Source organism: Capra hircus, chromosome 7 (assembly GCF_001704415.2).
Source record: "Capra hircus breed San Clemente chromosome 7, ASM170441v1, whole genome shotgun sequence".
Taxonomy (NCBI): domain Eukaryota; kingdom Metazoa; phylum Chordata; class Mammalia; order Artiodactyla; family Bovidae; genus Capra; species Capra hircus.
In genome coordinates, this window is record NC_030814.1 from 29,728,292 (window position 1) to 29,749,426 (window position 21,135).

Consider the following 21,135-nt stretch of genomic DNA (forward strand, 5'->3'; position numbering starts at 1 on the left):
AGCACAAAGGAGATTTCATCCATACCTGCAGCCCTTCTCTGCCCCTTAACACTGGAATCAAAGACCAGGTACCACACTAGGGAAGTCATTAAACAGATGGGGCAAAGACGGGCTCCGTAAGTTTTCCTTCCTCCAGAACAAACACACAGACTACACTTCCCAGCCTCCCCTGCAGTGAGGTATAGCCACGTATCCAAGTTCTAGCCAATGAAATACATGTAGGAAGGATTATATCACTTCTAGTCATGGTCCATAAAACCTCTTGCAGTATTTCACATTCACTCTCTCCTCCTTTGCCAACTAGATGTTGAGCCCAGGGCTGTTCTGTGAGCCACCTTACCTGTTGACTCCATCAGCGTGAGTCTGTGAGTAGAGCAGAAAACCTTCCACCCCACATCCTCTATCAAATGAACTTTTCATTAGCAAAAAACAACCATTTCTTTTGTATTTAAACCAATGAGATGGAGAATTTGCTACTACTGCTTTTATTACCTTGCTAATATAATGGATCTACAGTGAGCAAATGGATTTTTTCGCTCGCTACAAAAAACCTACAGTGGATTTTCTACTCTGACTGAAATAACTGACCATCTCGGTCAAAAATCACTTCATTCAGCCAATCAGCTGCTTTCGGAGAAGTCTCAGTGGTGGTAGCTGAATTGATCATATGTTTGATCGAAATGGGACTTAGGCACACTGAGCCTGGGCAGAGATTGGAAGCTGTAATAGAAAGGTCAGAGGATAAAACATTAGGACCTCAGGAAACTATATTCAATATCAGGTGATAAATTACATAACAGAAAAGAATATGAAAAGAATATGAAATGAATGTGTGTGTATATATATATATACATAAACTGAATCACCTTACTGTATGGCAATAATTAACTCTATATTGTAATTCAACTACAATAAAAAAATTTAAAAAACATCACGAGACATGGGAGACCAGGATTGCAGCATTTTATCAATGGCTACACCTTAAGTGATGGGTCACTTGGAAAGAAATGGTGAGACTGTCAACTCAACATGGAAACTTGACTAATGTGTCCCAAATGAGATAAAACCCATCCAGCACCTACACATGTCAAAGGCCTACACTAGGTATAATGGCCATATGTGAAAAAACTGAAATAAGTAAACATAACTAGTAGAAAATGGGCCCTCAGTAAATGTTCTTTTCGATTAATGAATGAATGACAACAAGCAACCAAATAAAAAAACGAACTGACATTTGGGGGAAAATGGGGATATCAGCTACAGAATGCACTCTATCAAAATTCTTTCGATATCACATGCACTGATGTAAAGGGCAACCTGACATCAGAATCCTGCCTAGATGACTATTAAACTGTTTTGCAATTAATTGAGTTTTTATCTTTCTTACCCCTATAACTGGGGTTTCCATGTGGCTCAGTGGGTAAAGAATTCGCCTACAATGCAGGAGACACAGGAGATATAGGCTTGATTTCTGGGTCAGGAAGACACCCTGGAGGAGGAAATGGCAACCCACTCCAATATTCTTGCCTGGAGAATCCCATGGACAGAGGAGCCTGATGCCGTCACACTCCATAGGATTGCAAAAGAGTCAGACATGACTGAAGTGACTGAACACACCACCACATCCCTGTAACTATGCTGTGAAGTCAAGCTTGTTCACAAAGCAGAGGCTAACTTCAGCTGTCATTTTTTGTTCCATTTTTCTCTAGTTCATCCTCTGCTGCGTAGAACAGGCATTTGGTTTCACATGAAAAAGTAGAACAAGCCAGAATTTTGCAGACACACAGGCTGATTCTTCCATTCTCAATGCTGTGCCCTCTTAAATCTCTTCAGTTTTTTCCATTCTATTGCCTCTACACTAGTCTAAGGAAATATGACTCTCTCTCTTTGTGAAAACAAAGTGAAGTGTTCTACCAAAACAGCCTCCGAACTTTTCTCCTCACGCCCACCTCTGTTCCTTTTCCCAATCCATTCTCCATAGCACAGCCTGAGCAGTCTTCCTAGAACCCAAACCTGTTCATGCCTTACTTCTGCCTTAAGCTCATCAATCAGTTCAGTTCAGTTCAGTTCAGTTCAGTCGCTCAGTCATGTCCGACTCTTTGAGACCCCATGAATCACAGCAAGCCAGGCCTCCCTGTCCATCACCATCTCTCAGAGTTCATTCAAACTCACGTCCATCGAGTCGGTGATGCCATCCAGCCATCTCATCCTCTGTTGTTCCCTTCTCCTCCTGCCCCCAATCCCTCCCAGCATCAAGGTCTTTTCCAATGAGTCAACTCTTCACATGAGGTGGCCAAAGTACTGGAGTTTCAGCTTTAGCATCATTCCTTCCAAAGAAATCCCAGGGCTGATCTCCTTCAGAATGGACTGGTTGGATCTCCTTGCAGTCCAAGGGACTCTCAACAGTCTTCTCCAACACCACACTTCAAAAGCATCAATTCTTTGGCGCTCAGCTTTCTTCACAGTCCCAACTCTTGCATCCATACATGACCACAGGAAAAACCATAGCCTTAACTAGACGGACCTTTGTTGGCAAAGTAATGTCTCTGCTTTTGAATATGCTGTCTAGGTTGGTCATAACTTTCCGTCCAAGGAGTTAAGCATCTTTTAATTTCGTGGCTGCAGTCACCATCTGCAGTGATTTTGGAGCCCCCCAAAATAAAGTCTGACACTGTTTCCACTGTTTCCCCATCTATTTGCCATGAAGTGATGGGACCAGATGCCATGATCTTCGTTTTCTGAATGTTGATCAATGACTTCCCATTAATCTTAGATTCAAATCCAGGATCCTTAAATGACCTGCTTGCCTCACAGTCTCATCTGAGATCGCCTGCTCCTCTCTTCCTCTCACTCTAAGTTTCAGTCGGACTGATCTTCTTCCAACATCTTGGTCACTCAAGTTCTCTGACATCACGGCTTTCTCACCTGCTCCTCACTCTGCCTTGAAGACTGGTTTCCCTTTTCCTCCTGCCTACCACCTTCCACTCTGTTTTGCAAACTCCTTCTCATTCTTCCTCTGAAAGGGCTTTCTAGACTCACTAGAACTAGATTTCATCCTTTGCCATCCTTTTCCATACAACTCTGTTTTCTTTCTATAGTGAAACTTACAACCGTATTTACTTCTCGACTGTCTTCACCACTCGACAGTAAGCTCAGTGAGTGTGAGAGTCTGTTTGTGGTCAGTCATATCCTACTCTTTGCGACCCCATCGACTTGTAGCCCACCAGGCACCTCTACTCATGGGATTTTTCCAGGCAAGAATACTGGAGTGGGTTGCCATTTCCCCCTCCAGGGGATCTTCCCGACCTAGGGATAGAACCCACATCTCCTGAGTCTCCTGCATTGAAAGACAGATTCTTCACCACTGAGCCACCTGGGAAGTCCTAAGCTCTGTGAGAATGGGGATCATTTCTCCAATAGCGTAATTGATCATGATACATAATCAATAAGTAGCTGCTGAAATCAACTGAATTTTGAAGACTACATATAAAATAAATCAAGATGAGGTGAAAAAATCAAATTAAGATTGTTAGGGTAAAACATTGATGTATTTTATCACAACATTTACCCCCAAATGCTACAGAAATATAAAGTTTTATTTTAATAGCTCACTCCTGCACAAATGAAAGAAGACACCAGTTGAAATAGACTAAGTTGATGCTGCAGATGGTATGAGGACAGATAAAATAATGCCATCTGTGAATGTATAAGACAGCCAGAGAGCTCCTCTCTCAAAAATTATAAAGGTTGTCTGAGATATGGAAAGATAAAAGCAAAAGAGGTTAATAAAAACTTAAATCCTATTTATGAAGTCTTCCAAAAGACTTTTTAAAAAATATTTTCTTGGAAAATATACAGGTAGTGGCTTTTATTTTAGCATTGTGATAGCACAGACAAAACCTTGTTCTGAATCATTTTCACATTAACCCAGCCTTCACTTGTTAGGGAGGTTAACAGCTCAGAGGTAAAGAGCTTGAGCTAAGAGAAATAACCTCAGTTCAAATCCAGGTTCTTTCATTTACCAGTTATATAGACTTGCCCTAGCTTCTCCCTCTATAAAATGAGAATAATAATAGTCCCTAACTCATATAGAATTGTTATAAGAATTCAATGAAATAATACATATTTAGCACTTAGCAGACTGCCTGACACACAATAACTACTCAATACTCGTTAGCTGTTACCACCACTATTGTTACAGACACCTTGGTGGTGATGTAGTCACTCAATCTTGTTCTACTCTTTGCAACCCTATGGACTGTAGCCTGCCAGGCTCCTCTGTCCATGGGATTTTCCAGGCAAGAGTACTGGAGTGGGTGGTCATTTTCTTCTCCGGGGGAACTTCCCGACCCAGGGATTGAACTCTGGTCTCCTCTACTGTAGGTAGTCTCCTGCACTGCAGGCAGATTTCTTCGGCAAGTGAGCCACCAGGGAAGCCACAGACACCTTTATTTGGTTATGAAATTTGTTTGGTAGGTACCACAAAGAACAGCACAGGGGAGGGAGAAACAACACCCAAAACACAAGCTGGGATATAACTATGTTTAGACAAGCCTCTAGGCATAGATACAAAACGGTATTTTGTGCAAAGCGAACAAGAAAGGATTACACAAGAAAGGCCAGTCCTAGCATCTGAAGTGCTAAATCTGACTGGTAGTAGTGACCTGAAATACTGTGCTGAGACTTGATAGGAGGTACATTGAGAAACAATGCCATAACCAACTACAAATGTCTAACCCAGTCAGGGAGAACTGGAGAGGGTGTGAGGCACTATTTATCATGAATTTCTCATCACTGGGGAGGCCCATACTTCCACTTTTAACTCCAATAAGCAGATCAGAAGGCAAATCAGTAAAAATGACTTCCAGTCAAGTTTTTTGGTGTATCTCAGAACTGTTCTCTAATTGGTGGGTATAAGACTTTCTAAATAACTGTAATAAAATAATAGGTCAGACCACCAGAACAGAAAACAATTATTTTGGTGCAGTCAATGAGTGTGCTCAATCGCTCAGTCATGTGACTCTCTGCAATCCTTTGGACTGTATAGCCCAACAGGCTCCTCTGACCATGGGATTTTTCAGGCAAGAATACTGGAATGGATTGCCATTTCCTCCTGCAGGGAATCTTCCTGATCCAGGGATCAAATGCGTGTCTCCTGCATTGTAAGGTGGATTCTTTACTGCTGAGCTATCAGGGAACAGTCAGTGAGAGAGATCAACAAAACAGGAAATAGCACTGCCAATTAAATGATGATAAATACATTATTCTTCCAAGATGTCCTATGGTACTCTACAATTGATCATACCACAGGATACATTCTAAACAAATGAAAAAGAGAACACCTGGGTCATTCATTTCATTCCATATGACAAAACAAATAATGAATCTAAGGTCCTGGAGATGACAAAGATTCTCCTTTATCACCAAAGATCCAACAATTAAATGTGGGTGTCACCAGAGTCCTTCACATTTGAAAATCAATGGAGTGATGACGTTAGTATCTGCTGCGTGGGGCTGTCACTGAAACACAGTGTATCACCTACAGCCACTGCCACAGTAAGGACAAGTGATCAGTCTGTACCTACTGGTTGCTATTTGTGGAAGATGCCTCTATTATCCTAATATAAGTTTATTTGGAGGGAAAGAGATAAACTACCGGGGAAAGGTTGGGGGTGTTTTGGTAGTTGGTTCTGATTTTTTACTGAAAGGTTAGCTCTAAAGGCAATATAAAATGAGTAAATTAAATTCAGACATTAACACATTGGTCATACAATATGGCTAAATCAACTACCTAAACAGCTTTCTGGTAGAAAGAAATATGAGCCATAGGCCTTCTTCTAGGGCCTAACCATTTCTTGAATCTACCTAGCTTTACCTTTCACATACACTATTCACTTATTCACTCAATGAACAATTACTGAGTGTTTATAAAGCACCAATTGCATAAACAGAAGGAGGAGGGACTTCCCTGGTGGTCCAAGGGCTGATACTTGGTGCTCCAAACGCAGGGGGCCTGGGTTTGATCCCTGGTCAGGGAACTAGATCCCATATGCTGCAACTAAAGCCCCCACACACTGCAACTAAAGACCCCACCACTGCAACAAAGACTGAAGATCCCACATGCCCTAAGGCCCAGCATAGTCAAATAAAAAAAAAAAAAACAAAACAGAAGATGGAGAGTGAAAGTGTAACAGTAGAAGCTAGAAAGCGGAACAGGAACTTGGTCACGTGAATAATGCAGGCCACACAGGAGCTCTGACTTAGTCCTCAAAGCAAGGGGAGTCAACGGCTAAGTGGCAGCTTCAGGAATCCAGGGGAGTGGCACTGATGATCTGAACCCAAGCAGAGGATATACCAGCGCAAAGAGCACATAGTTTCAAAAGACATTACACAGGTAAAGTAAACAGGAGTTGTGATGGATCATACAAGGGAGGGAGAGAGGAGAAAAGAAGGAATAAGTTCTTTCTGAGAGGTAATGAGAGGTAGTAAGATGCCATCTGCAAACATCATGCTCAAAACCTCACAGACCATGAAAGGGTTTATTTATGAAATTACATTGGAAACAGCTATTCTGAATATTTACTTAGTTGCAAACTGTAAATCACCCAATCAGTTTTTAAGGATTTTTATTACTCATATTCAAAAGAGGCATCATTTTACCAAGAGACAATTTACCCCTTTCACAATATTAGACAGAACAATTTCCTGACAGCTACCTTCCATTATTGGTTCAGGCCACAAACCTAAGTCATTGAAAAGAGCATGAATGTGATTTCTGTTTTTGACAATAATGGGAATGGGTACTTCCAGACCATCCCTCCCACTGGGGACAATTTAAAAAGCCAAACAACACATAAAAATATGTTGTCACAAGTATCAAAGGACTAACAAAATGGTAAGAAAAAACTATATGAGAATCAAAATGAAAACAAGAATCCAAAGAAATAATCCAGCAGTCAACTTTTGCACTAAAAAGATATGCCAGAAGAATCTTCTGCAAAAATGAGCTGGCCTCAGAGTAAGGGTAAATTTGTAGTCTAGGTTAGTATCATTTGGATGAACTGAAACACGTCAAAACTGAACTTAAATTTAAGACAGTCCCAGACTGGTAATACCACCAAGAATCTGGCAAAGGTGAACAAAAATATTCTTCAGGAGAAGGTACCTTCACGTTACTACTCATTATTTATTTAATTGAAGTACAGTTGACATCAACTACATTTGTTAGTTTCAGAGGTAAAGTGATTCAGGTTTTTTTTTTCATATTATGTTTCATTATATATTATTACAAAATTTTAAATATAATTCACTGTGCTATCAAACCTTTCCCTTTGGTAACCATAAGTTTGCTTTCTATGAGTCTGTTTCTATTTTATATATAGCTTCATTTGTACGGTTTTTAGATTACACATATATGTAACATCATAAAGTATTTGTTACTACATATAATATTCTGTAGGTCCATTCATATTGGTGAAAATGGCAATACAGTATTTCATTCTTTTTTATGACAGAGTAACATTCTATTATTTACGTGTGTGTGTGTATGTGTGTGTGTCCCAGATGGTAAAGAATTCACCTGCAATGCAGGAGACATAGGTTTGATCCCTGGGTTAGGAAGATTCCCTGGAGGACAGCATTGCAACCACTCTAGTATTCTTGCCTGGAGAATGGAGAATCCCCATGGACAGAGAAGCCTGGTGGGGGCTACAGACCATGGGGGTCACAAAGAGTTGGACACAACTGAGTGACTAAGCACAAACACAAGCACAAGTATGTGTGTGTGTGTGTGTGTACATATCCTCTTATGTCAGTCATCTGTTGATGGACATTTGGGCTGTTTCCATATCTCGGCTACTGTAAACACTGTTGCTCTCTCAAGTTATTGTTAAAAACAAATTTTCAAATAATAGAACTAGTACACAAAGATAATCAAGCGTTCATGTATAAAAAGAAGCCAGATGAGTAAGAATCAGTAGAAGCAACAGACAATAGAAACAGGCTACAAACTACCAAGCTTTTGAAAAGACAGCTTTCAGAATGGGAGAAAATAATAGCAAATGAAGCAACTGATAAAGAATTAATCTCAAAAATATACAAGCAACTCCTTCAGCTCAATTCCAGAAGAATAAACGACCCAATCAAAAAATGGGCCAAAGAACTAAACAGACATTTCTCCAAAGAAGACATACAGATGGCTAACAAACACATGAAAAGATGCTCAACATCACTCATTATCAGAGAAATGCAAATCAAAACCACAATGAGGTACCATTTCACGCCAGTCAGAATGGCTGCTATCCAAAAGCCTACAAACAATAAATGCTGGAGAGGGTGTGGAGAAAAAGGAACCCTCTTACACTGTTGGTGGGAATGCAAACTAGTACAGCCACTTATAGAGAACAGTGTGGAGATTCCTCAAAAAGCTGGAAATAGAACTGCCATATGACACAGCAATCCCACTGCTGGGCATACACACCAAGGAAACCAGAATTGAAAGAGACACGTGTACCCCAGGGTTCATTGCAGCACTGTTTATAATAGCCAGGACATGGAAGCAACCTAGATGTCCATCAATGGACAAGAAAGCTGTGGTACATATATACAATGGAATATTACTCAGCTATTAAAAAGAATGAATTTGAATCAGTTTTAATGAGATGGATGAAACTAGAGCCTATTATACTGAGCGAAGAAGTAAGAAAGAAAATTTGGCAATAAGGACTTCATGATCTGAGCCTAAGTCAGCCCCCAGTCTTGTGTTTGCTGACTGTATAGAGCTTCTCCATCTTTGGCTGCAAAGAATATAATCAATCTGATTTCAGTGTCAATCATCTGGTGATGTCCATGTAGTCTTCTCTTGTGTTGTTGAAAGAAGGTGTTTGCTATGACCAGTGCATTCTCTTGGCAAGACTCTATTAGCCTTTGCCCTGCTTCATTCTGTACTCCAAGGTCAAATTTGCCTGCTACTCCAGGTGTTTCTTGCCTTCCTACTTTTGCATTCCAGTCCCCTATAATGAAAAGGACATCTTTTGGGAGTGTTAGTTCTAGAAGGTCTTGTAGGTCTTCATAGAACTGTTCAACTTCAGCTTCTTTAGCATTACTGGTCAGGGCACAGACTTGGATTACCATGATATTGAATGGTTTGCCTTGGAAACAAACAGAGATCATTCTGTCGTTTTATATATATATTTATATAAATTTATTCATTTTAATTGGAGGCTAATTACTTTACAATATTGTATTGGTTTTGCCATACATCAACATAAATCTGCCATGGGTATACACATGTTCCCCATCCTGAACCCCCCTCCCACCTCCCTCCCCATACATCCCTCTGGGTCATCCCAGTGCACCAGCCCCAAGCATCCTGTATCATGCATCGAACCTGGACTGGCGATTCGTTTCATATATGATATTATACATGTTTCAATGACATTCTCCCAAATCATCCCACCCTCTCCCTCTCCCACAGAGTCCAAAAGACTGTTCTATACATCTGTGTTTCTTTTGCAGTCTCGCATACAGGGTTATCGTTACCATCTTTCTAAATTCCATATATATACGTTAGTATACTGTATTGGTGTTCTTCTTTCTGGCTTACTTCACTCCGTATAATCGGCTCCAGTTTCATCCACCTCATTAGAACTGATTCAAATGTATTCTTTTTAATGGCTGAGTAATACTCCATTGTGTATATGTACCACAGCTTTCTTTTCCATTCATCTGCTGATGGGCATCTAGGTTGCTTCCATGTCCTGGCTATTATAAACAGTGCTGCGATGAACACTGGGGTACACGTGTCTATTTCAATTCTGGTTTCCTTGGTGTGTATGCCCAGTTGTGGGACTGCTGGGTCATAAGGAAGTTCTATTTCCAGTTTTTAAAGGAATCTCCACACTGTTCTCCATAGTGGCTGTACTAGTTTGCATTCCCACCAACAGTGTAAGAGGGTTCCCCTTTCTCCACACCCTCTCCAGCATTTCTTACTTGTAGACTTTTGGATAGCAGCCATTCTGACTGGTGTGAAATGGTACCTCATTGTGGTTTTGACTTGCATTTCTCTGATAATGAGTGATGTTGAGCATCTTTTCATGTGTTTGTTAGCCATCTGTATGTCTTCTTTGGAGAAATGTCTGTTTAGTTCTTTGGCCCATTTTTTGATTGGGTCGTTTATTTTTCTGGAATTGAGCTGAAGGAGTTGCTTGTATATTTTTGAGATTAGTTCTTTGTCAGTTGCTTCATTTGCTATTATTTTCTCCCATTCTGAAGGGTGTCTTTTCACCTTGCTTATAGTTTCCTTTGTTGTGCAGAAGCTTTTAATTTTAATTAGGTCCCATTTGTTTATTTTTGCTTTTATTTCCAATATTCTGGGAGGTGGGTCATAGAGGATCCTGCTGTGACTTCTGTCGGAGAGTGTTTTGCCTATGTTCTCCTCTAGGAGTTTTATAGTTTCTGGTCTTACGTTTAGATCTTTAATCCATTTTGAGTTTATTACTCTGTCGTTTTTGAGATTGCATCCAAGTACTGCATTTCGGACTCTCTTGTTGACTATGATGGCTACTCCATTTCTTCTAAGGGATTCCTGACCACAGTAGTAGATATAATGGTCATCTGAGTTAAATTCAACCTTTCCATCTTAGTTCATTGATTCCTAGAATGTCGATGTTCACTCTTGTCATCTCCTGCTTGACCAGTTTCAATTTCCCTTCATTCATGGAACTAACATTCCAGGTTCCTATGCAATATTGCTCTTTAGAGCATCAAACCCTGCTTCCATCACCAGTCCCATTCACAACTGAGTGTTGTTTTTGCTTTGGCTCCATCCCTTCATTCTTTCTGGAGTTATTTCTCCACTGATATCCAGTAGCATATTGGGCACCTATCGACCTGGGGAGTCCTCAAGAAAAAGAAATGAAAAAAAGCAAAATGGCTGTCTGAGGAGGCCTTACAAATAGCTGTGAAAAGAAGAGAAGCGAAAAGCAAAGGAGAAAAGGAAAGATATACCCATTTGAATGCAGAGTTCCAAAGAATAGCAAGGAGAGATAAGAAAGCCTTCCTCAGCGATCTACGCAAAGAAATAGAGGAAAACAATAGAAGCAGCAGCAGCAGCAGCAGAGATCTCGTCAAGAAAATTAGAGAAACCAAGGGAACATTCCATGCAAAGATGGGCTCAATAAAGGACAGAAATGGTAGGGACTTAAGACAAGCAGAAGATATTAAAAAGAGGTGGCAAGAATACACAGAACTGTACAAAAAAGATCTTCCCATCCCAGATAATCACGATGGTGTGATCACACACCTAGAGCCAGACATCCTGGAATGTGAAGTCAAGTGGGCCTTAGGAAGCATCACTATGAACAAAGCTAGTGGAGGTGATGGAATTCCAGTCAAGCTATTTCAAATCCTAAAAGATGATGCTGTGAAAGTGCTACACTCAATATGCCAGCAAATTTGGAAAACGCAGCAGTGGCCACAAGACTGGAAAAGGTCAGTTTTCATTCCAACCCCAAAGACTGGCAATGCCAAAGAATAATCAAACTACCACACAATTGCACTCATCTCACATGCTATAAAGTAATGCTTAAAATTTTCCAAGCCAGGCTTCAGCAATACATGAACCGTGAATTTCCAGATGTTCAAGCTGGTTTTAGAAAAGGCAGAGGAACCAGAGATCAAATTGCCAACATCCATTGGATCATGGAAAAAGCAAGAGAGTTCCAGAAAAACATCTATTTCTGCCTTATTGACTATGCCAAAGCCTTTGACTGTGTGGATCACAATTAACTGCAGAAAATTCTGACAGAGATGGGAATACCAGACCACCTGAATTGCCTCTTGAGAAACCTGTATGCAGGTCAGGAAGCAACAGTTAGAACTGGACATGGAACAACAGACTGCTTCCAAATGGGAAAAGGAGTACATCAAGGCTGTATATTGTCACTTTTCTTATTTAACTTCTGTGCAGAATACATCATGAGAAACGCTGGGCTGGAAGAAGCACAAGCTGGAATCAAGATTGCCGGGAGAAATGCCAATAACCTCAGAAATGCAGATGACACCACCCTTATGGAAGAAAGTGAAGAAGAACTAAAGAGCCTCTTGATGAAAGTGAAAGAGGACAGTGAAAATGTTGGCTTAAAGCTCAACATTCAGGAAATGAAGATCATGGCATCTGGTCCCATCACTTCATGGCAAATAGATGGGGAAACAGTGGAAACAGTGGCTGACTTTATTTTTCTAGGCTCTAAAATCACTGCAGATGGTGACTGCAGCCATGGAATTAAAAGACACTCCTTGGAAGGAAAGTTATGACCAACCTAGACAGCATATTCAAAACCAGAGACATTACTTTGCCAACAAAGGTCTGTCTAGCCAAGGCTATGGTTTTTCCAGTGGTCACTTATGGATGTGAGAGTTGGACTATGAAGAAAGCTGAGCTCTGAAGAATTGATGCTTTTGAACTGTAGTGTTGGAGAAGACTCTTGAGAGTCCCTTGGACTGCAAGGAGTTCCAACCAGTCCATCCTAAGGGAGATCAGTCCTGGGTGTTCATTGGAGGGACTGATGTTGAAGCTGAAACTCCAATACTTTGGCCACCTGATGAGAAGAGCTGACTCATTTGAAAAGACCCTGATGCTGGGAGGGGTTGGGGACAGGAGGAGAAGGGGACGGCAGAGGATAAGATGGTTGGATGGCATCACTGACTCGATGGACATGGGTTTGGGTGGACTCCAGGAGTTGATGATGGACAGGGAAGCCTGGCGTGCTGCGGTTCATGGGATTGCAATTAATTGGACATGACTGTGCGACTGAACTGAACTGAACTATTATCATCTGTGAAATAGATCACCAGTCCCAAGTTTGATGCATGAGGCAAGGTGCTCTGGGCTGGTGCACTGGGATGACCCTGAGAGATGGGATGGGGAGGCAGGTTAGAGGGAGGGTCAGAATGGGGAACACATGTACACCCACGGCTTATTCATGTGAATGTATGGCAAAAACTACCACAATACTGTAAAGTAATTAGCCTCCAATTAAAATGTTTAAATAAAGAAAAAAAAAACATGAATTAAAAAAAAAAACTCCTAAGCTTTGTGGGGTATGGGCCTGAATGATTAAAAAATACACAAAAAATTCAAAAGACATTGTCAAAAGAAAGCAGATGAAGAACAGAACAGGTAGGGAAATTAGAACTTAAATCAGTTATTTAATTTCCATTGCTTTACAGGTGATCTTTCTTTGCTCCCTTGACCTCTATAGGATTTTTATCTCTCATTTAGAATCATACAGAGTTTCACTGCAGTTTAGGAAATTGTGGATTTCTTGTTTGTTTTCAATTGCACTTTGGATTCAGTTGTGCTTTCTCTACCTAAAGATTCGCATCTTTCATGAAATGTGAGAAACTCTCATCTTTCATTTCTTTGAACACTCTCTTTTCCTTCTACTGGAAATTTGATGAGGATTATGTTAGACCACCTAATTCTTAATTTGTCTTTTAGTCTCTTTTACTTTGCTCACACTGTCTCTCTGTGCTACACTCTGGGTAATTTCTTTAGATAATATCTTGGATTTCAGTTATTTCACCTACTCTGCTCTAACCCACCAGTTGTTTCTTTTCTTTTTTTTGGAAACTATTACTTTGGTAAGGAATCCACTTCCATGACTCATGAAGCTCAGGCTGAGTTAACAGTGATGAGTTCTGGAGATAATGACACTCCACTCTGGACCTTCTCTCTCTTTCTCTGTTTGAGCAGGCAGGTAGCTAAAGATGAACAGAGAAACGGGGGTGCAGGCCAAATTGCAGGAGACCATACATCTTATCAACAATGGGAGTCCTTGGGCATACAAAGAAAAGAAGGAACCTCTGGACTGACATGAAACCACACATTTTGGGTTGATAAGTGTCCTGGAGGCCGACAAAGAAAGGTGGGAAAAGGAGGGAATCTCTGGCATCTGAATGTAATCTTTTGTTCATCATGTTCTTATTACAGTAAAATTAGCCTTGAAGATAAGAAGTTCCCATCATGCACTGATACCATGATACTTCCAATCAAGACTGCAGCTGCTAAGTCGCTTTAGTCGTGTCCGACTCTGTGCGACCCCATAGATGGCAGCCCACCAGGCTCCCCCATCCCTGGGATTCTCCAGGCAAAACACTGGAGTGGGTTGCCATTTCCTTCTCCAATGCATGAAAGTGAAAAGTGAAAGGGAAGTCGCTCAGTCGTGTCCAACAAATAAGGACAAAAATCCCCCCTCACTTCAGGAAGGTGGAGCTGGGATGAAAATCAGAGTATACAACTCCAAACCCCTCCCTCCCCAATGAATATTTTGCTCCTTCATTTCTATACCTCATATAACCACATTGCCAAACAAACTCAGTGCAGCTACTCACCTGAGACTGCCCACTCTCCACTTAATAAATCCTCACTTTGCTTTCCTGACCTCTCTGTCTTGTCTCTGAATTCTTTCTGCAACTTGACGAGAACCTACTCTCCAGTAATACCTCAACTGAAAACCCAGACTCATGAGGCTTCAATCCCTGCCCCTTTATTCCTGGAAAATGCCAAAACCAACTATGTAAAAGGTTTTTTCAGAGGAGGAGACGACTTTTGTCCTCCCAGAAGAAAAACCCTTTCCTTTGCTTTATGAGGCAGGTAGCAATCCCAAACCATGGACAGGCTGGGACCTGCGCAGGCCTCAATCCTACCCACTGATTAGATTAATAAAAGCTACATGGAGTTGTTTTTTAAAATCAACCTGATTTCTTCTGATGGTATTTTTGTGCTGTTTTGATTCCCTTTTGTGTTTCTTTTAATTTGGTGGTTCAATATTCTCCTTTCTAATGTCACTATCTGAAGGTCTTGGGATTCTATGTCTAGTGTTTATAACTTCCACTAACTCACACTCATGGGTACTTGTTTCCTCACATCTTTTGTAATTATGGTTTATGAACTTATGGCAGAGTTTTCTCTTTGAAATTCCTAGGAGGCCTAGATCAGAGTGTACACCTTCTGGGAGGATCTATATTTGCTTTTACTAGGAACCATAAGGCACAATGGGACAATTATAAATAAATTTCACAACTTGGAGACTGCCAGACCACAGGGATAAGATGAATCAGAATAATGAACCTGGGTGTAAGGTTGGCCTGTTACATATTCTTAGAAACTTGGCAACTGCAGAACAAAGCAGAGACCAGCTCAGGGTTCCTGCACAGAAGCATCCCAAAAGATGCTGGTTAAACCATATGCAACAACAGGTCAGACATTTGGGTAAGAGGCTTTTAGGGTCACTTCTTTCTTGGTGGCAGCAGAACCCCTCTCCACTTTCACTCATATCCATACAGTAAAGGCGAAGAAGCAGGGGATCAACACCCATCAATCACAGCCCCCAGGCAGGCTTCACCCACCACTCTTCCATCCCATTTGTGAGCAGTACTGTGTCTCACTGGACTGAGTAAGATTAGAGTCACCACAGGTGAATGTTTGTAAGCAGACTCATGGATCATGGGAAACCACAAAGAATAAATAGGGCGTTTTCGTGCAGTTAATTTCAGGAAGTTCCAGAGTTAAAAATGGCACTTAGTCTTGCTAAAATAAATGAAATGTTAAGTGGAGCAAACGTATAATATTCTATTACTTTGTCACTTAGACTAGGGCTATGTGGCACTAGCGGTAAAGAACCTGCCTGCCAGTGCAGGAGACCTAAGAGACACAGGTTCGATCCCTGGGTGGGGAAGAACCCCCGGAGCAGGAAATGACAACCCACTTCAGCATTCTTGCCTGGAGAATCCCATGGACAGCGGGGCCTGACGGGCTACAGTCTATGTGGTCACAAAGAGTCAGACACGACTGAAGCGACTTAGCATGCACGTATGCATATGAATTAGAGATACAAACGCTAATACCCCAAACATAAGGGTTTACCAAAATAAAAGTCATTTAATCACTCAAGAGAAGGTTCAAGAGGGAGGGGACATGTATATCTATGGATGATTCATGTTAATGTATGGCAGAAGCCAACACAATATCGTAAAGCAATTATCCTCCATTAAAAATAAATAAATTTTAAAAATTATTCAAGAGAATTAACATCAGTAAAATACACTTAGTGCTCTAGAAAATTACACAGAAATCTAGTCCCGGACCTACTTCCTAATACCAACAAGCTTCAATTTTCTTAAATATTTATGTGATTTAAAGTCTAAGAATAAACTTAGCATGCTTAATTCTCTTAAGCAGCTTTCTAAAAATTGAATTGAATTATAAAAGCATTCTTCATTTGTTCCAACTGCATTATTGAGCTAGACAGTGAAGAACAAGCATTTTATTTTAGGTGTTAAAGTTTCCTTCACTTTCAGCTCCTCCTCACTAGATTATACCTTGGTCAAATTAGATTAGAAGCTCCTTGAGAATAGGAACGCTGTCTTGTCATTAAACCATACAAAATTTTAAACCATACAAAATTTTAAAAACCTGTCTTATACTACCAAGTGTTAATGGGCACTTGGTCGATCAGAACAGAAAGCTGAGCTTCCTAAATCCCCAGGACTGGGTCAACTTAAAGCATTATATAAGAGAAAAGTTGTGATCCAAGCCTGACCACATACAATGACAATGCTCAACAGCTTATGGTTGTATGATTCCGAGAAAGACTCACACAGAGACTCCACTTACTCACCAGTAGCCCTTGCACATTCTCCAAAATCCTGACTATAGCTACAGGCAAAAGACACAGCACATGAAGTGCCAGATTCCGGAGAGCTGATGGGGACATATACTGGACAACTGACAACATGGGCACAGAGCCTCCTTCCTTTCACCACTGGAAGCCCCCAGCCAGGTCATCTCACCAGTCAAGACTGACTTCCCATCTTTCTAAAACAAGATGAGGTGAAAAATAAATGCTCTGGAGTCTAACATGGGCTTTCCAGACAGATGGGCTTGAGTTTGCATCTCACTGTCACCTGATCAGGATGGTGGTGAAGGGTGGAAGCAGTACCATTTAACAAATATATATGTATATGTGTGTATGTATACTTTCTCTATATTATTACTTTCTAAAAATAAAACACACAGAAAACACTCCCCCACCCATTTTTCTTTCCCTTTCCTCTCTCCCAGAAGTAACCATTTTCCTGATGTTATTAAACATTCTTTCTACTTACTGTTCTTATATTTCTGCCGCTTATGTCTGAAACCCGAAACAAGACACAGTATTACTGTGTGTTAACAAAATTTAGATAAATGGGTTATCGTGTCTTATGTCATAAACATTACTTTTATGAGAAAGTTGAAAGATGTAGACTTGAGTCATTCATTTTAACTGATATACCGTATTCTAATGTATGACCAGGTAACTATTTTAGCATTCCCCTCCTAATAGCCAGGTTGCTTCCAATTTGGGGGTATTATAAAGTCCACAGCCACCTTCTTGACTGTGTAACTGATGCCAGGAACCACACTAACCCTTTATGCAGACCATCTCATTTGGTCCCCACAACATCACTACAGGGTAGGTGGTGCAATTCCCATTTTACAAGTGAAGAAACTTAAGTATTCAAAAGTTCATAACTTGTCCCACGTGACAGAAATGAGTGAGCAAATCTGGACTCAAGCTCTAGTGTCTCATTTACTCCAAAACTGTGCTTTCAGATATGCGCCTACGTGCTTTGCTGGATGATCTTGGATAATGAACCTGAATGTCACTTTTCCTCATCTATAAAACAGAAGCAGTAACCCCTGCCATCTTCTTTCTATGCATTTGATCCTTTTGAGTTTTCATCTCCTACTTCCCCCACATAGACACTGGAACAGAGAGGAACAGACCAGAACTCAGCTCTCAAGCCTAAGCACTTCCCTCCTCCCACCTTGGCTACTCTTCTTTCCTCAACTCTTAGATCTGGACATCTTCTCCTTCCTAGCAAAATATTTTCCTTTCTTTTTTAAAAAATATAAAGTTTCCTTTTCATCTCTAAAATCAATCTAAACATTTTGCGTAAATACCTACACCTGGACAGACACAATCCAGAATGTTTTTCAAAGGTAAGGAAGATGAAAGATTTTTCAGAGTCCTGTACTACAGGCATAAAATTACAGAATGTTTGCAATTTACAAATTCAGTGTTCTCTACCATCTCACTTCAGATGTTGAATAAAAATGTATGACACATTTAAATGATAATCAAAACACTTGTTTCCATTCAAGAGAGGAGAACACTTGATCTGTCTGTGCCAAGAGAAGGAAAAATATGAAATAACTGAGCCTATCTGTTGTGGATGAAACTGTATCCCCTCCAAAAATATGTGTTGAAGACCTAGCCCCCAGTGCCTCAAAATGTGACCTGACTTGGAAGTAAGGTTATTGTAGATGCAAGTGGTTAAGATGAGGTCATAATGGAACAGTCCTAATCCGATATGACTATATTCTTGCTGAAAGAATGCCATATGAAGAGAGAAGCACACAAGGAAAATACCACACGAACATGAAGGCAGAGATAAGTATGACACACTGGACTTCCCTGGTGGTGCAATGGGTAAGAAAACGCCCGCTAATGCAGGGGACATGGGTTCCATCCCTGGTCTGGGAAGATTCCAGATGCTGTGGAGCAACCAAGCCCATGCACCACCACGACTGAGTACATGCTCTAGAGCCTGTGAACTGCAACTGCTGAAGCCTGCGTGCCCTACAGCCCATGCTCTGCAAAAGAGAAGCCACAGCAATGAGAAGTGTGTGCACCACAGCTAGAAAGTAGCCCCAACTCACCACAGCTAGAGAAAGCCTGTGTAGAGCAATGAAGACTCCGCACAGCCAAAAATAAATAAATAAAATTTAAAACACACACAGGAAAAAAACAAAAGGCATTATCCCTTAAAAAAAAAAAAAAAGACACATCTATAAGCCAAGTAACACACTAAAGATTGATAACAAACCACCAGAAGTTAGGAGAGAGACACTGAATAGATTCTCCTTCATAGACGCACAGACACTTTGATCTTGGACTTCTAGCCTCCAGAACTGTGAGACAAATTCATGCTGTTTAAGCCACCTAGTTTCTGGTACTTCGTTTCAGCACCCATAATAAACTAACAGACCCATTATGTACTTCAGATTCTACTTATATGGACTTTAAGAAGCCATACACGAAAATCATAATGACCCTAAATATTTGTAAGCAAATAAATTCTGACTCAGATGAGTTTAGAGTTATAAGCTAGATTTTTTTTACATGATACTTAAAACTAGCTATGCCTGATTCTTATCACCAAGCCTAGATTCCTTACTAAGTCATATGACTTTCTCTGAGTAACTTCTAATCCTAAGAGGGGTTTGACAAGAACGCAAGATGTTGCAACACCATTTCTTCCATGGTTAAATATCACCTTTTCACATCAGACCAAGCAACTATTCCACTAGATGGGAAGAAATAATTACTCAGAACTAATTCTGGGGCGCTAAAACAAGGAATCATATGAAAAGAAACAATTGCTTCTAAGGGTCTTTTAAATCAAGGAGTTTTTCCGAGAAAAATAAACTTCCCTTACACAGATGTGCTTTTATTTTCAAAGCCTACTTAGAAGCCTAAGATTTTTAAATGGATTCATTTGTTCATAATTTCTTGATCACCTATTACATTAAAAGCACTATCAGCCCCATTATGCATTCTGTGTGTGTGTCAGGGGTGGAGGAGTAAGAAGCAGAACAAAATTGAGGGAAGACACCTTTCTACAAGGATGAAGTGGGGATTGAGGGAGAAGGACTTCTCAGAGGCAGGATCTGAATTAGATCTTGAATGAGTTACTCTTTTAATTATTCCTTCAATGAATAATAAATATCCACTTAATAATAATACTACAAAGCTACAGTAATCAAAACAGTATGGTACTAGTACAGAAACAGATGTATAGATCAATGGAACAGAGTAGACAGTCCAGAAATAAACCCATGCACTTATGGTCAATTAATCTATGACAAAGGAGGCAAGAAAAGACAGTCTCCTCAATAAGTGATGCTGGAAAAACTAGATGTGACACGTAAATCAATAAAATCAGAACACACCCTTGAACCATAGAAAAAAGAAACTCAAAATGGATTCAAAGATCTAAATGTAAGACCTGAAACCATAAAATTCCTAGAAGAAAACATAGCCAGACCATTCTTCAACATAACTCATAGCAATATGTTTTTGAATCTGTCTCCCAAGAGAAAATGGCAACCCACTCCAATATTCTTGCCTGGAGAATCCCAGGGACAGGGGAGCCTGTTGGGCTGCCATCTATGGGATCGGACATGACTAAAGCGACTTAGCAGCAGCCCAAGACAAAAGAAAAACAAGCAAAACTAAACAAATGAGGTCTGATTAAACTTGAAAGCTTTTGCACAGTCAAGGAAACTGTCAATAAAACAAAAATACAACTTACTGATTGGGAGGTTATTTGCAACTGACATGATCAATAAGGAGTTAATATCCAAAATACATAAATAGCTCATATAATTCAATATAAAACAATTTTTAAAATGAGTAGAAGATCTGAATAGACATTTTCCCAAAGGAGATACACAGATAGCCAACAGGCATATGAAAAGATACTCAACATCGCTAATTATCAAAAACTGTGAATCAAACCATATTAAAATTATAACCTCACAACAGTCAAAATGACTATCATCAAAAAGTCAACAAATAAATGTTGGAGAGGAGAAAACGGAACCCTAGTGCATCATGTGAAATGCCACCCTGGATGAAGCTCAAGAGGGAATCAAGACTGCTGAGAGAAATATCAGTGACCTCAGACATGCAGATGACTCTACCCGATTGGCAGAAAGCAAAGGGGAAACTAAAGAGCCTCTTGATAAAGGTGAAAGAGGAGAGTGAAAAAGACTGAAACTCAACATTCAAAAACTGAGTATCATAGCATCCGATCCCATCACTTCATTGCAAATAGATAGGGGGAAAAATGGAAAGTGACCGACTTTATTTTCTTGGACTCCAAAATCCCTGAGGACTGTGACTGCAGCCATGAAATTAAAAGACGCTTGCTCCTTAGAAGAAAACTCATGACACCTAGACAGCATTTTAAAAAAGCAGATACATCATTTTGCTGACAAAGGTCCATATAGTCAAAACTATGGTT

At 40.3% G+C, this 21,135-nt stretch overlaps 1 protein-coding gene across 2 annotated transcripts in view; it reads right to left on the reverse strand.

Moving 5' to 3' along the window:
• MSH3 (mutS homolog 3) overlaps window positions 1-21,135 on the reverse strand; it is a 191,738-nt gene that overhangs the window by 104,048 nt on the left and 66,555 nt on the right. The window lies entirely within an intron of this gene.